This window comes from Ambystoma mexicanum, chromosome 6p, assembly GCF_040938575.1.
Source record: "Ambystoma mexicanum isolate Mex_15411 chromosome 6p, UKY_AmexF1_1, whole genome shotgun sequence".
NCBI classification, from domain to species: Eukaryota; Metazoa; Chordata; class Amphibia; order Caudata; family Ambystomatidae; genus Ambystoma; species Ambystoma mexicanum.
This window is the reverse complement of record NC_090935.1, coordinates 147,127,807-147,145,710: the sequence shown is the minus strand read 5'-3', so window position 1 is coordinate 147,145,710 and position 17,904 is coordinate 147,127,807.

Below are 17,904 nucleotides of genomic sequence, written 5' to 3'. Positions count from 1 at the left end.
ACACAACATTTGCATGCTAGGGAAAGAAGTAGCTCAGTGTCCAGGGACGTCATTTGGGGGTCGCCAGGGGTCAAAATTGCGACCTCTGAAGTTTCCCTTGCTAACCATGTGGTCTCCCTTGATACCCCTAAAAAATAAAAAAATGTTTTTATATATTATTTTTATTACATTGCAGCTCCTGGGCTGTGGCCAGTGCCATGTGACTCTTTATTTCTGGAGTGGCTGGAATTTATGTTGATGCCTCCTAAAAAAATAGTGGGTTCCACAAGTGTAACACTTCGAGCAGTGACCCTAAATAAGAAAGAATAGGAATAACAAATAATTTGCCTTTGTGGAATTCTATACAATAATTGCCAGACTCATTAAAGGGGTGAAAGGTCATGTTCTGTCGCTTCCCATGATGTCACTTCTGGGTGGGGTCAAATGGCATCACTTTCTGTGATGTCATCACAGGCCAAGGGTCATGTGATGTCACTTCCGCTACCCCTGGCGGCATTTTGGTGAAATGACGTCCCTGTCAGTGTCCATCATCGATGCATTTTATGGCACGTTGTAGTGCTTGGGCAACCCAAGGTTCAAGCTTCTCAACTCTTCTTCCCCAGCTCTTCAGTGTCAGCTTAGAGAATAAGCAGGCTTTAGAGGATTACAAGGACAGAGCTGATTGCAATTTCTTGATATATAAAATCTGGCACTCTCTTGGGTGTCCTGGCACATATTAATCAGTTTAGTGTTTGTTGACTGTGTACAGGAAAATTGCAAAATATATAAAAGCAGGAGCTGGCCATGGCGACAAGGCATCAAACTGGCAATGTCTTCCCAGAGGATGAGAGTTCTTTAGGGGTTTCCTGAATTTTAGATTGCCATATTATTTATTTCCTTATGGAACATACTCCCAAATGTAACTTCTTGCACACACTACCTTTAGTGTGTGTTGAGTTGAGCCAGTATCCATTTGCGTGAAGACATGCACTACATGAACAGTGCATAGGGCATTGGACCTGCAAGAAGTTTGGATCCCGCTTCGTGATTCTTGTCCGACGATGAAGCCTGAGTGGCATTGCAATTCTTTCAGAGTGGAAAATGCAGGGTTGCAGTGATCTCTGTGCACCATGCACTGACACACTGAGTTCTCAATCTGTCCTACCCTGCAAGAAAGCCTGTCGCACAGATTGCAATCTAGGATCACCATAAACTGATTAACTCAGTTGTCAAGCAGTCACAACCTATAAGGAAGCTTGAGGAACTGATTGCGATTTAGTTCCACCAGAAACTGAAAAACAGCATTCTCAGCAAGTGGCTGTCTTTAGAAAAGCTTGCAGAGCTTATTGTGATCCACGCAATTGCATTCATTGATCAAGACTGTTGAGGAAATGATTACCCCAGAGAGAGAGTAATGTTCAGAACGGGTGCGGGGCCGCGCGTGGGTTATTTAATGGCAGACAGTTTTTGGGCCACCTACAGTTTATTGTAAATTTGGCAGGATCACACTTTTTCTAAGTAGAACAGGAATGGGCTTCCAGGGACCTCAACTACAAAATGCTTATTATAGGCCCTAGTAAAGATGCCCACACGCAGTGGTGTCAAAGTTCGTGGAGGATATCCCCACAAAAAGCGATATACAAGCAAGTTCAAATTACTGTGACATGCAACTCCCTAGATTTTAAACCTTTTGGTCTGGTTGGTGGAAAACAGGTCAGGTATTCTTTGCTAGTCTTCCTGACTCAATACTGAATAGCATCACTGATAGCAATAAGACATTCATAAAAACATCCTCTGCAAACAGTTTTATTACTTTTAATAATAGTAACAGTTTAATAACTTTTTTATTTTTTATTTCCATTTTATCTACCTCTGAACTATGACCATCCAAGGTCACCATAGAAGTAATGATCCGGATCTGGCAGATCGCCCTATTCTGCACACCGATGGCTCTCTTTGCCAACATTAATTCTGCATTCATGGGAAAAAGTGGCCCATGACAGCAGTCACTTATTTGCATTTTACTACACGTGCCTGCCGGTATGCAGTGATTAAGTCGAATCACAAAATAACAAATCCAATTACAACTAATACCAAAATAACGAATTCCAAAAAAACGAATTCCTTTTTCGTTGTTTTTGGGGATCCCTCCAAAGCCTCCCTTTTGTTTTGTTCCTAATAGTTTTCCCCCACCCCCAAAACCACTATTCCCACTGCCAACCCCATTTCTAGTTTTTTCCCAAATTCATTATTTTGGAATTAGTTATTTTGGATTCGTTGTAATTGGGTTTGTTATTTTGTGATTCCATTTAATCACTGCATACCGGCAGGCACGTGTAGTGGCGGGACCTCCGAGGTGACGATGTGGCTACCAGTGGAGGGTTATGGGAATTTGGGGGGGAGAGGACTGGAAACCAATCCTTATGGCAGGCACGTGTAGTGCTAGGACCTCCGGAGTGAAGATGTGGATACCAGTGGAGGGTTACAGGAATGTGGACGGAGAGGACAGAAAACCAATCCTTATGGCAGGCAAGTGTAGTGCTAGGACCTCCGAGGTGATGATGTGGCTACAAGTGGAGGGTTACGGGAATGTGGTGGGAGCGGACAGAAAACCAATCCTTATGCAGCACGTGTAGTGGTAGGACCTCCGGGGTGACGATGTGGCTACAAGTGGAGTGTTACGGGAATGTCGTGAGAGAGGTCAGAAAACCAATCCTTATGGCAGGCACGTGTAGTGCTAGGACATCCGAGGTGATGATGTGGCTACAAGTGGAGGGTTACAGGAATGTGGTGGGGGCGGACAGAAAACCAATCCTTATGGCAGGCACGTGTAGTGCTAGGACCTCCGAGGTGATGATGTGGCTACAAGAGGAGGGTTACGGAAATGTGGTAGGAGCGGACAGAAAACCAATCCTTATGGCAGGCACGTGTAATGGTAGGACCTCAGAGGTGACGATGTGGATACCAGTGGAGGGTTACGGGAATGTGAAGGGATAGGACAGAAAACCAATAATGAGGGGTATTGAGAGCAGCAGAGCGCTGACGGGCAGGCAGTTGGCAACCAACAACAAAAGGATGGTAAGAGATATGCCACTCTTTTTTAGATGGCAAACATATGCGTAAGACTTGAAGTATTAGGAATGAATGCTTGATTTGAAAATAAATACTGTTCACCTAATAAAACTGCAAAATATTTACTGTGAACATTTTTCATTCAAAATGATTGCTACCCAGATGAAGATAAAGGCTTTGTTTACCGACATACTTATGAGAAATTAGTGCTAGCAAATAAATAAAAGAATCCAGTATTTCAGAGGTTGCAGATACTGGAAAACAGCTGTTATAACAAAGCATCCTGTTCTTCTCTTTTAACCTGCAATCCACCATCGGGGGTCTCTCGTATCCGGACTTTGGCAATCCATCATTCAAGATGATAAAGTGGCAGATAGCAAAGCTTCTAATGGAGTTACAGAGGGAATTTGCACATGGAATCATTGAAGGCTGTATGTTTTTTTTTTTATATAGAGAATAAACTGCTGACTGTTTCATTTAGCAGCCGTGTGTGGCTTGCTCTTTCCTTCCTGGATTATAATTTGTACTCACTTTGGAATGCGCAAATTGACGCTGTTGTTACATCAATTGCCTACCTGGACCAGGAAGACCTCCGCGGCCATCATCATACATACACTGAACATTAATATTTCATTTAAACAAAAGCAATGCTATACATGTCCTACTTGTATGTTTTTTTTGACTGTACAGAATCCTTCAATTACCCTTTTAAATACCATTACAGTTTAGTTGATATTTGTCTAAATATTTCTAAATATGTAAGTTGTTTTTATTTTTAACCTGTAGAGAAAGGAACAACATATCTGCATGTAAAAATATATATTAAAGTTTTATATTTTTAAAAAATGGTCTTATCGATGTGATTTTGTTTCTGAAAAGATGAATATCCCCTGTCTTCCTCTCCATCAATATTTCGATACACTAGGTAAAAACAAGTCAATATTACTTACAAGGATCGCAAAATAAAAATTGTGGAAATGTCACGAAAACAAAATTCCTATTACATGAGATAAGATGCTTACAAATAGATCATTGGAACAATGGGGGATGTAGAACTATAGAGGGTGAGATTTATTCCCTACCTTTACCATATGGATGAGTGCACAAAATCCAGCTGTGCACTAAGTCTTTAGTCCAAGTCTCTGCACACTCACCCTAGGCTATGGGAAAATAATTTTGCCTGAAACCCTGCAGAACCTTAAAAATGCTGACTGTTGTCTTGGCCTTCAAGTGGCAGATTCACAGGCGAGGACTGCGGATGGCTCAGAACGGAGGTAAAATGCTCTGACCAAGCTACCATCTCAAATTCAAGCTGCTACCGTCTACACCACTTGGTGCATCCAAGTCAGGTATTTGAGAAGCAGTGACCATAGGCCGTTTCTATAGACCGGTGTTGCCTCTACACAATCACATGAGATAACTCAGCAGACAAGATATCAGGCACTTTGAAGTTGTCCCTGGGAGGTTTCGAAAAAATTTAAATCAGAGTGTCATTGACAAATTGATGGCACTACAGCCAAGTATCTGAAGGATGCCTTTCAATAGACTCATATATTTATATATATATATATATATATATATTGACCATGGGCAATAACACTGATCTCATAAACCACCAAAGGTTTATTTAAATAAAAATATGTATTAACAATTCCTTTCTCAATAATGCCTTCTCAACCTTTTGGTTTTGGCACATACCATTGCTATAGAGAAGAGAGAGAAGTGAAAAGGTGCTTAGGATCAAATATTTAGTTAGCTTGGCAACTGTCAATGCTATTGGCATATTTTGGTTGCATCACAGATAATTCTTTTGTGCACTTCCGCTCACAGTTGTTTCTTCTGATTCTTTGCCAGAGACATTCATCGTCATCATACCACTTCTCTTTCTTCCAAGTCCTTCTCTTTTATCCTTATGCTTTGTCATTATATCTCTCATTAATCATGGTCCTTTTTCATGGTCCATCTCTGTGATCATAATATTTCGACAGAATCCTTCATCATATTCCTCCTCCTTCATCCTGCCCTTCTCCTTCATCATAGTCCTCCTCCTTCATCCTGCCCTTCTCCTTCATCATAGTCCTTCATCACAGTACTTCTTCAGGTTTTTCTACTTTGTCCTGGTCCTTATCATAGTGGGTGTAGGACAGTCGAAAGTTTGGAGGAACGGCAGACCCCTGCGCTATTGCTTTATCTGGTCGTGTGATTAGTTGAATCCTGCAGCCTGGCACATGGTTTGCATGGGAAAAAGCTCTGAGGTTCCCAATGGTAGAGTAAGTACTAGTGAGTAGGCAAACTTTGTTGGTAATGGCGCTGGATTATGTTAGCATACTGGATAGGGTTACTTATTGAAGAAGGTCAGTACACCTTGCTGTGGTTCACACTTTGATTTTTTATTCTTGATTTCTGTAACCACGTACAGTGCTGATTGCATGTGAGAAGTGCCACACCTGTTTCGACCAAAGTCTTTGTCAAGGCAGAAGGAGCATTGATGGGAGATCCTTGAATCCACATAGGAGGGCTGAGTAGCCACTGTTGGTCTGGGTTAGTGACAAGATCTGTGTTACGGTGACCACGGTACGTGCTAGGATAATGGTCACATAAATTAACAATACAAAAATCAAAGTGTGAACCACAACAAGGTGGGTTCCATGTCATTTCATCGCGGGATGTTTTTTCACTGTGTTTTTTACCGCTGATTTCTTTACATCAAATTTTTTTATTTTTATTTGGGCGGGTTCCCCCGCAATCCCCATCCTCTTTAATTTTTTTATATATTCTCACCCAATTTATATATTTTTCTAACGTACCCAAAAAAATGAAATGAGTTTCTTTCGGCAAAATATTTGCTGTAAAAAAACCCATGAAAAAAATCCTGTGATTAGAGGACGTCGTACCAACAAGGTGTACTGACCTTCTTCAATAATTAACCCTATCCAGGATGTTAACATAATCCAGCATCCTTATCATAGTGTTTTGTCATAATTCTTCCCATTCATTATAGTATTTCACGTTAGTCCTTCTCCTTTGGCATAGTCCTTCATCTTAGTCTTCTTTCTTCATCTTGGTCATTTGTCATAGTCCTTCATCACAGTTCCTTCTCCTCTAGAAAGTCTGACTACTTCCTTGTAGTCCTCCATTTTAGGTCTACTCTTTATAAAAGTCCTCATCATAGCCCTTCTCCTTCATCACAGCCCTTGTCCTTCACCATACTTCTTCTTCCTAGTCCTTCTCCTTTGTCATAGTCCTTCATCCTTGTCCCTGTCCTTCTTCATAGCTCTTCATCTTATATTCTTCTTAGCCCTGCATCGTAGTTGTTCACTTTTATCATAGTGATTCATCCTAATCCATCTCCATCATATTCCTTCATCTAGGTCCATCTTCATCATAGTTCTTCATCCTATACTTCTTCATAGCCCTTCGTCATAGATGTTCACTTTCATCATAGTCATTCATCCTAGTTCTTATTTGTCATGGTCCTTTATCCAAGTCTTTCTCATTTGTCGTAGTCTTTCATTCTAGTCTTCACCTTTTACATAATTCCTCATCATATTTTGTTATCATAGTCCATCTTCTTTGTAATAGTTCTAGTCTAGCTTGTTAATTAGGCCTCATTACAGGTTTGGCGATATTCTGGTGGTCAATCTGCCAGAATACCACCAAACAGATTTACTGTTAGCACCATTTGGTCCGGTGGAATCACCGGCCAATCACAAGTGGTGGTATGGCAGTGTTAGTGGGTACTTTGGCAGAATTACCACCAACTGTGTTTCTGCCCATTTTTGGCAGTGAGGGGGCAGAATTACCTTCAGCATTTTGCTGGCAGTTTTTCATCCACCTCACCACCAAACCTATAGTACAGCTGTACAGTAATGCGGCAGTAACAAAGTTACCTCCGTTATAGTGTGGTGTTTTACTGCACCACCATGCTTGTTATGAGGCCAAAGTCCTTTTTCTTCCACATAGATATTCCTCCTAATTGTTCTCCTTGATCATATTCCTTTGACCTAGTCATTCGCCTTCAGCCTAGTCCTTTTCTTTCATCATAGTCTTTAGGCATAGTCCTTCTCCTTTGTTATGTAATGTTATGTCATCTTACTAGGCTTGTGCACTTTGCTGAAACACCACTGCAGTAGTTTCAAAGCATGTTAGTCATAATCCTTCAACCTAGTCCTTCTTCTTGACTCTAGTTCTCCCTCATCATAGCCCTTTGTTATAGTCCTTCTTCATCATATTACTCCTTCTTACTAGTCATTCCCCTTTATTATAGTCCATCATAGATCATCTCCTTCATCCTAATCCTTCACCCAACTCGTTTGTCTTGGTTCTTCTCCTTTGTCATAGACCTCTGTCATCATAGTCCTTCTCCCTAGCCCTCTTTCCCAGTCCTCCATTGTCCTTGTAATCCATGTGCATAGTCATCTATCTTCCTAGTCCGTCTCCTTCATCTTTATCCCTCATTCTATTCCTTCTCCTTTATCATAATCATTATCTTTCATTCTAATCATTGGTCCTAGTCCTTCTCTTTTGTCCCAGTCCTTCATCCTAGCCCGATTATCTGTTAAAAAATAGTACCCTAGTCATATTTTCCCTCTCTCTCTCTCTCTCCTCTGTATCAATTCATGTCTTTTTGTTTTCCCTCCTCCACGTGTCCTCCGTTGCTTCTCTCTCTTTCTCTCTAGCTTACTCTTTCTCTTCTGCTCACTGGGGAGCGTGGTGCGGGTCAGGGTGAACATGGTGGATGTGAACACGACAAAAGAATTAAAAGGCTAAATGGAGATTTTATTAGCGCATTGGATTCTAAAACTGTGTGATGAAATCTACAAGAATGATGCTTGCTTTGTTCTGATGAAACACCCCTTGCATATGGATCTGGATGTTATATTTCTACATTTTGCACCCGTGGATCTCGCTTGTTTGTAAATTCAAGGTACGCATTGAACCTAACTTGTCTTATATCTGAAACTTGCAGGCAAAAACTGCAACTGCTTCAGTTGTCCTGGCGGTAAATGGTAAGACATGAATGCTGATGAAATATCTCTAAGAAAGATATGGGCTTTTGATATTTACATTATCATATCGTTCTTCTACATCTGCAAACTACCCACCATTGTTAAAATTAGCAGTCAAGTCAAGAATGTCTAGGGTAACCATATAGTCCATATCAATGTTCATTAGCAAGTCATCCTCCACACAGAAAGAGGCATACTTTATAACTAAAGACAATTTGACATCAATTAATCTATCCCTTCCTATCAGCTCTTCATCTGGGTGTGACAGGCAAACATTTCCCAATTTTCTCCAAATCATACCTGATCTCTTGCACCCGACCAGCTCTTTAAAGGAAACACATCAGATACTCAACATTTCCTGAGGTTAGACAAAAACATTACAACTAACCAGTTTATTACCAACTTCACTGCTTACAATACTTATGTTTTTAAAACTAAGACTTAAACCTCGAAGGTGTCACCAAAACCTGGTTCAATGACCACAACTTGGATTCAATAGTCAATTTCACCCAAGGAGATCCCAACATTATCTGCCATAACAAGCCATCCAAACATGTGGGAAGAATGACCACCATTGTAATAAATCTCATGATTCTTTAAAAAAGGTGCATCCAAACACCATCTCAATTGCCCAAGCACATTTCTCATTAAACCCAACTTCATACAGCTCTCTTGCTGATGTCCCTGACTGCTCCGCACACTGGCTTCTGCATGTCCAGTTGCCCTTGCACTGCCATCGGGCCTTCCTTGCACGTATGGGTCTGTATCTACCACACTACAGTCCCCCCTTTCTCTGCACTTATGAGCCCTTACTGGCAGCACTTATGAGCTACCTGCACATTCCCTACCCCCCTCCTCCCTGGCACTTCTCCCCCACCCTCCTCCTGCACTTGCGCGATCTGAATATCACAAGGCCTAGTAAGATCACTGTTTTGTCCTCCCTCTGTCCTCCCTTCCTTGTCTTGCATAGAAACACTTGTGTACAGGAGTGTTATAAATGACTTATCATATCATATATAATATCAACATCAATCTCTCTTCTCCCCGAGAGGAGATTTACAACATTGCTTTTAAAATCTCAGGTGTTGGAGACCTCAACATCTTGACTGCTGGAGGCACCATATAGTTTGCTGACTAAGTATTGGACAGGCATGAAATTCTCAACTTCCATCACTATTCAACCTGTCCAACGGACTCCAAAATGCACCCCTACACCTTAGCTTATTACTCACCACGGCAATCCACAACACTTCTGCGGGTCCAATTCCCTGGTTCGACCACAACATTAGCTTCTTTCTCTTCCTCTTTCTCCACCCACCCAAGACACCAATACATGCTCATTAAAGCAGATTTCCATCCCTGGTGCAACATATTTGTGGAATCTTTTGTAGGAAGAGCTTTTGATTGTCCAACATCCAGGATGTCATCTATGCAAAATCAGCTAAGCTTTTCACCCATTTTAACTTTTTAATCCAACGCGGTCAACGCTACAGCTCAGGATTTTAAGAAATTGATACAAATAGCATCTCCAAAGGCAGAAGAACATCTAAGAAGCTTGAACAGCACTAGAGCACTAGGTAAAATACTGCTTCTCAGTTTACAAATCAGCCAGCTACCTTCAATAAGGAAATAATTCACCCAGGGATATATGCAAAGCTGTAAACAACACAGCAGGTCCGAATGATCGGACCAGTGAGCTGCAAGGCTTTGTTGGTATAAAAATATGCAAAATGCATTCCACAACTGAAAAAGCAGATTTCCAGCACTTACCCCTGACATCCTCCCAAACAGAATTTTAGTTTATTCTCCAACCACTAAATGCTTAACATTATCAACTCTATAGATCCATCTAGATTCCTGGCATTCATCAATTTAATTTCTCCCAGCCAAAGTCCTTGCATCCGGTCACACAATATTCAAGCAAAGTGAAGTGTCTTGGGTGCTGGAAGGAATGCAGGCAGGACTCAGGTAAGGCTCAGAACACCAGCAGGTACAAAGATGAAAGGCTTCTTTAGTAGTTGCAGATCAAAGTAAGAAGATACAAGCAGGATAGATAGGCACATCCTCTCAGGTTGGGCTCACACGCTGCAGTCCCAACTGCCAATCCTGGAACTCCCAGGGTCCCTGCCAGTTTACACATTCCATTCTGTCACTCCGTTCCACAAGCTATTGCACACACACACAGATCACTACACAAAGTTTGCTTGATCAGTGATTATTGTTCCTCCACTGTTGAAACCCTCACAGAACCTTATGTCGCATGGAGTCCTCTGCCTAATTGCCAATCTCCCTCGAGTAGGCAAAGTAGTGAAGAAGCTTGCCAATCAACAATGACAGTGCTTGGCAGAGGATGGCCAACCCCTTGACAGTCACGAGGCAGCGTTCAGACTCAAGCACGGCACTTCGTCGGTTCTCTTGAAAATTGAAGAACATCTCTTGGGAAAACTTGATGATTATAAAGTTAGATTACAACTTATTTCAGACCTATTGGAAACTGTCGACTACAGGATTAGAATCTATTACGTTTCACTGGTGAAACCATGTTGGTTGCACGTTATGCTGGCAGTGGTGTGCCGGTTGGTATATGAGTTCATCTTGTTTTTGGCCTACACCCCAGGTCCAAACACTGGTTGCTGGCAGCAATGAAGCTGCACATGAAATGGACCGAGCGGCAGAGAAACTAAACTCCAGCAGTCCACAGGACAGAATCAGCATCACATCCACGAAACCAAGACCCCAGCCAGAACACACTGGTACGTATCACACTCCATGCTCATGGAAGTTAGCCAAAGGCAAAGCCACCCACCCGCACTCATCTACCACCACACACCACTATTATGACACACTGCACAACACCTCTGCCTTTGGAATGCATCTATCCCCCATGACAAAACATCGGTCTAGCTGTACACATAACGAGTCACCGGCACTTGCATACTTTCAAGATGATCTCAAAGCACGCATCCACATGCCAGCTCGATATTTGTGGCTAGTAGGGACTTGGGCAACCATACCCACCTTTGTATTGGCTAAAATACACACACACATTCTAAGCTCCTCTGGCGAATTTCTCAAACCTGGACTTCCGTCCCCCGAGGGCATTCACCTACAGTGCTTTGAGAACACAGCAATGGGAAAAGGCGCTATACAAATGATACATTATACATATTCCTATGTGACAAAAAATGTTAATCCACAAGAGTGCCTAGCAAGTCAACATTAGCCCTTTCCTGTCTTTTTATTACACCCTTGTACCTCATTGTTTTTTTTTGGGGGGGGTATTTAGATCCATATACAAGCTCTGTAAGAGCATAAGAAGAATTACATTCAATATTCATACACTTGCTGTCATCATGAAGAGGAAGTTCCAAACATTCACCAGTCACACACCTGACAGTGAGTGGCATCATGGCTCAGACAATGAGGTCAGACTGAATGCACCTCCTCCACAAACATCTCCTTGGCTGTCCTAGAGAGACGCATGTCTGCGTGAACTAATGCAAATTAGCCCTGAGCGGCTCCAAACTCAGACCCAACTAGTTTGAGCCGCCTGCCTTTCCATACTGCCATTTTACTGGCCTCCAGAACTATCCCTGATCCCTCCATTGCCAAAATATTCTTGAACCTTAGCAAACACTTTAGTTTAGTTTATTTGTAGAGTGCACTTAACCCTCAGGTATCTAGGCGCTTAAACTTGAGTACGTAGTTACAGACAACAAGACAGATAGCACTTGAATTATATTACACACAGTTAGCAGTTGACTTGAGTTCCATAGATGACTTTGATGACAAGCCTTCAGTACAGAGTCAACTCAACCAAATCATTGAGACCTCCAATCCCCCCACGGTCCACTTTTAAAGCACAGCGAAGGGGCGTGGATAGTGTGAATTCACATCAAATCACCGTGTGACACACACATTCCTGGTTGGAAAAACGGGAGAACAGAAGTTACAAACATTTTACAGAGGAAATACAAAATGAAAGGACGCGTGTGGGTTGCGGGTGAGGGCACAGCGCCTTTCTCCTCACCAAAACACTGATAAAGCCTCCTCGGGTCCATCATCCTCTCTTGGCTGGACCATGAAGCTCCCTAATGTTAGCCTTCATCGATGTACTGCAAGCAAAGTAAACATCATCAAGAAAATGGAAGCCATGCACATTTTCACCTCAAAGCGAGGTGACCCAAGCGTGCAGGTCTTGAAAGAATTGCTCTTGCTTCCAATCTCATCACACACTGTATTCAAGACCCTCTGGCCTCCAATCACAGCACACATTGCTTTCAAGAACCTGGGCTTCAACTTAAGATCCCGCCCCCTACTTCAGACCCATATGAAAAGGGAATAAATTGCTTTGTGCATTGCACTCACTGTTCCCCTTTGTACCTAGATACCAGAAACAATGCATTCCCATTCCCTCTCCTTCAAGCAAACCTTCATGCAACGATCAGTCCAAGATGCAAAAGTGTACCGCTAAAAGGAGAGACCCATTTCAGTGGAACATTCCTAAACAGTCCACTCTGCGTTTCAGAGAAGTGTAGAAATGAGGGAGTCATATTCTGGAAACTAAGTAGTATAAATAACATTTCAGCAATGTGGTGAATGGGGGATAGGTGGAGGGGCAGACAAATCGGTGCAGTCAATCGGAGATAGGTGGAGGGGCAGACAATTCCGGGCAGTGAATGGGGGATAGGTGGAGGGGCAGACAATTCGGTGCAGTCAATGGGAGATAGGTGGAGGGGCAGACAATTCCGGACAGTGAATGGGGGATAGGTGGAGGGGCAGACAATTCTGGGCAGTGAATGGGGGATAGGTGGAGGGGCAGACAATTCCGGGCAGTGAATGGGGGATAGATGGAGGGGCAGACAATTCCGGGCAGTGAATGGGGGATAGGTGGAGGGGCAGACAATTCCGGGCAGTGAATGGGGGATAGGTGGAGGGGCAGACAATTCCGGGCAGTGAATGGGGGATAGGTGGAGGGGCAGACATTTCCGGGAAGTGAATGGGAGATAGGTGGAAGGGCAGACAATTCCAGGCAGTGAATGGGGGATAGGTGGAGGGGCAGACAATTCCGGGAAGTGAATGGGGGCTAGGTGGAGGGGAAGACAATTCTGTGCTGGGAATGGTAGATAGATGGAGGGGCAGACAATTCTGTGCAGGGAATGGGAGATAGATGGAGGGGCAGACAATTCTGTGCAGGGAATGGGAGATAGGTGGAGGGGCAGACAATTCTGTGCCGGGAATGGGAGATAGATGGAGGGGCAGACAATTCTGTGCAGGGAATGGGAGATAGGTGGAGGGGCAGACATTTCCAGGCAGTGAATGGGAGATAGGTGGAGGGGAAGATAATTCCAGGCAGTGAATGGGGGATAGGTGGAGGGGCAGACAATTCTGTGCAGAGAATGGGAGATAGATGGAGGGGCAGACAATTCCAGGCAGTGAATGGGAGAAAGGTGGAGGGGCAGACAATTCCGGGCAGTGAATGGGAGATAGGTGGAGGGGCAGACAATTCTGTGCAGACAAAAACCAAGAACAGAGGTTTCGTTTAGGGTAAGGAGTAAGGACATTGACAGACTATGTGCAGATGTGCATGATATTAAGCAGCGTTAGAGTGATTGGACTGAAGGTGTGAGAGGGGAACGTACTGAAATGAGAGATGGAGTGGGTGTTGAGTTGTGTGGGTAGTATTACATGAGCTTATAAGGAGAGGGGTACAAAGGGTGAATGGAGTGGAGTATGTGATTTACCAGTGTCCCCTTCCTGTTCCTAGTGGTTCCAGGTGGGGTGACCAAGGAAAATGGTTACTTCCCCAAGCCAGAGGTTAAAGGGCTCCAAGCCTTATGCCGAGGAACCCCTCATCACCCGTCCCTGGTCCCAATCCCATTGAAGGGATCAGTTGATGCTAAGCTACAAATCCTGTAAATCCCTTGTCTCCCAGCAAAGCATTTCATCACCAAGGGGACAATGTTGTGAATCCACTGCGAGGCAGCTTTCTCTACACATTCCTGTGAACTTAAAAGCTTACTAAGAGTTTCTTTCCAGAATACCATTCTCACTGTAGAACCAGGAGACATGTTTCCTGCACAGGCACCGGGGGCACCAGAGAGTAGCTGCAAGGGTAGAGTGGAAACCAGGATTCCAGGCAGGCCAAGGAAGTCTGTCTGGCCCCTCACGTTCAAAGTGACCACAAATCCCAGCCCCCAATTCGAGGACACTGTTGAAGACACTCACACAAACAAAGCCCAACTCTTAACCCGCAGGACAGAATGGGTAAAATACCATGACACTATGGTGGTCATTGCCAATGGTCAAGAATGGTACACCAAGGTGTAATACCAAGAAGTAAAACAGTTTACGGCTTGGTATACCACCCTCAGTCATTTTGGAATGGTTTTTCAGAGAGACCATGCGACAGGACCATGAATCAATTTCCTGACCATCCTCCCTGCTCTGCCTGTAAAGCCACTTTGTTGTACAATTGTATATCATTGTAGATCATTTTCATGCAGGTTTATACATCGAATGGGTTTCGATGGAATCCGCCTGCATTTACTGCTAAAAGCAGGCAGATTCCATAGGAATCCCTTGAAAATGCCAGGTTCAGAGTGTCATTTGCAGGCAGCAGGTTCATCTTTTACAAAACAGCAGCACATTTGTGCAAACTTTGGCTGGCTCCTGCATGCGCTGAGCGTTTTCGGTAAAATGGCACCCTTTATGTCTTTCCCTGTTTGTTGTTTGGCACAACACAGTACTTGCCCTGCATAAACTGTATTCAACTTTGAGTTTAGTGAGTCTCAGGGTTGATAAAATGAATGGAATGTGTGGGGAATGCATGGAAGAGTTGCATGCAAGGGATACGTTTTGAAATGAGTACAGAATGTGGGTCGAATATTGGGGTCAACGGGGTTAATATTTTGGAAGATGGAGGTGTGCTTGCCGTGATATCATCGAGTGGCCAGGGCTGGTTTGGAGAGGCTGGATTGCTGATGTTTGACTACATTGGGACAGTCGCTAGAGAGGATGCGGAACCTGCACTGCGGCAAACAGCAGAGCGCCATGGGTCACCCACTATTGTCCAGCTTTCAACACCTAGCTCCTAAAAATTGGAACGCACTATCCGTTACCCTCGGAAATGAAAGCTCATACACTGTATTCCGCAAAAAACTTCAACCATACTGTTCTGTTAAAACTAACAAATTTGTACAGATACGCTGTTCAACTGTAACCTTACTGACAGCTTAATCTGCCTCCTCACTGTGATTTTTCATTGCTTGTAACCATTCTATTTTGCGTTATCATTGTCTGCTGCCAAGTGAATAAGCTGTAACAGCGCCACAATGCCTCAGGGCCGATGTGCGCTTTATAAATGCAAATAAATAAATAAAAATATGAGCTCCATGATTGGCTTAGAGTTCTGGGAAAGCTGGAATTGTGTCAGTGGATGGTTGAGGTTTGCTGGGGATGGCAGAAGAAATATTTCTTGACTGTACTCGGGTGAAAGGTGCTGAGCCACTAGAAGAGCTGTAGAGCCGCCCTAAAGGCCCACAGAAGAGTAGATGTCTCCTTTTGCCAGTCTGACTGGGCTCACTTACTTAACAACACACTACTCCCCCCATGTTTTCCTATACTCTGCATCATTCACTCAAAACCCCCTCACCTTCTCTACATTCCTTTAATCAAGAATCATGATCATCTCATACTCCCGACGATCCCTAATCAACTTTAAAATCATCAATGCCTCCCTACCTGAACTCATTAAATGAGCTCTGCAAAAATCAAATCTACTCAGCACTATCCTTCAAACAGCAGGCCCACACCCTCAGTTCCGCACTGCCACCATGGCCACAATGTTAGTTGTGTCATTGCCACGTGCTATTGCGTCACTACCATTACAGTGGGTGGAGCACTTCACGACTGACACTGATGTTGGCAGTCCTATGTACAACAATAATTTCCGACAATAGTGTGGCATGTTGCACTGCAGTGCAATCTGATCGTTGGAACCCCCTTCATTTTCAGCAGGACCACCCTGAATTACAGTGGATGTGATATACCTTGAATAAGAGTAGATTGTTGCCTCGTCTGTGTAATGTTGTAATGCCGTTATTAATGGCACTAGTTTTGGTGCTTGCGCAGAATAGTGCAGAGGTAATCTCGTTCTCGCTACTACCTCATGGTCCCCATTCTTACTATGAAAACTGATACACCCATACAATCCAGTACTATGTTCGATCATCAATGAACTGTCAATGAACGCAATTGCTTCCCCCTATAGTTTGGTTACCTTAACCTGGGGTATGCCATCATATACATCGGTATATGTGGGACAGTCATGTATATAATTGCCTTCCTTTACCGATCAAAGCTGCTGGGTTCACAGTACGGCATCTTACAATTTTAACTGCAGGATTGGATATAATCACCTTTTAGCCAGATGCTTGGTGTGTTGTCAACGTACTCTTTAGTTTCTGTAAAATCACAAAGAGGGCTAACTCTACATACAGTGTCACTGTAAGGTCCATTGTTATTGTCGCTGATTTTTCAATAGCAAAGACTGCTTCAGCCAATGCTTGCTCACATGAGAAATGTCCCTTCATCACTGGATCTAACAGTCCACTATAATATGATAGGTGTTTGTACCCCATAAGGCATTTCTGTGTGAGGACAGCCCTCATCAAATTCATGTTCGAAAAGGAGACCCAGAAAACCTTTGCTGCATAATCTGGTATCGCCAAAACTGTGGCTTGTGCGATTGCATCTTTCAGTTCATTAAATGCATCAACCATCTCTTCTGTCCATCTAAGTGTTTCTTGCTCTTTCTGTGCCTCTTTTAGCCCTTGCAACAGGGGCCTGATATATGTGGTGTAGGCAAACAACCAGATCGACAATAGTTGCACAACCCTAAAAATTGCTGCATTTCCTTCAACCTGGCTAGGCGGGTCGTACTGTGAATGGGTTCTGCTCTTTCTGGTGTCACTTTCCTTACGTCTGAAGATATTATTCGTCCCACATAAATTACTTCTTTCTGAAAATATTGCACTTTTTCCATGTCTACTTTATTTCCCTTTTATGCCAATAACGTTAGGCGCATCACTGAATGTGTCCTGAATTGCTCTTCTGTGGTGCTACACACCAACAGATCAGCAACATATTGTATTATTGTGCTCAGTGTCTCTATGTTTGCCAAATCCATCTGTAAAACTTTGTTAAACACATTAGGGGTTTCACAATCTCCCTGTGGTAATCATGTGTCCTGAAATGTTTTCCCTTCGTAGGTAAACAAGGTGAGAGATTGTGAGTCTGGATGCAACGGAATGGAAAATAAAGTTTTTTAAAAAAACAATTACTGTAAAAACGGTGGTATTAATAGGTATGCTGCACAAAATTGAAGCTGGGTTTGGGGCAATCGTGAACTCTACTTCCACGATGTTGTTTAAGGGGCATAAATCATGTAAGAATCTCCACGACTCTCCCATCGCTTTTTTGACTGGGTGCACAGCCATGTTACATGGGAATTCTGATTGTGCTATTATGCTTTGCTGCTATCCAAAAACTCTAATTCAGAGCATCCCATATGGGGAAATGATTAGAAATCCGAGACATCGCTCCACAGACATTGGGCCTCATTATGACCCTTGCACTCCCGAAATGAAGGGGGCCGGTACAGGACCGGCCCCCTTCATTCCGGGAGCGTGTATTACGAGGTTCCCTTTGCGGGACCCGGATCAGATGTCTGGTAAAACCAGATGTCTTTTCCGGGTCCCACAAGGGGAAGAGGGAGGTAATAACGGGCCAGATGTAATCTGCCCGTTATTACCTCCCTCCCCATTCCGATTGAGCCGTATGG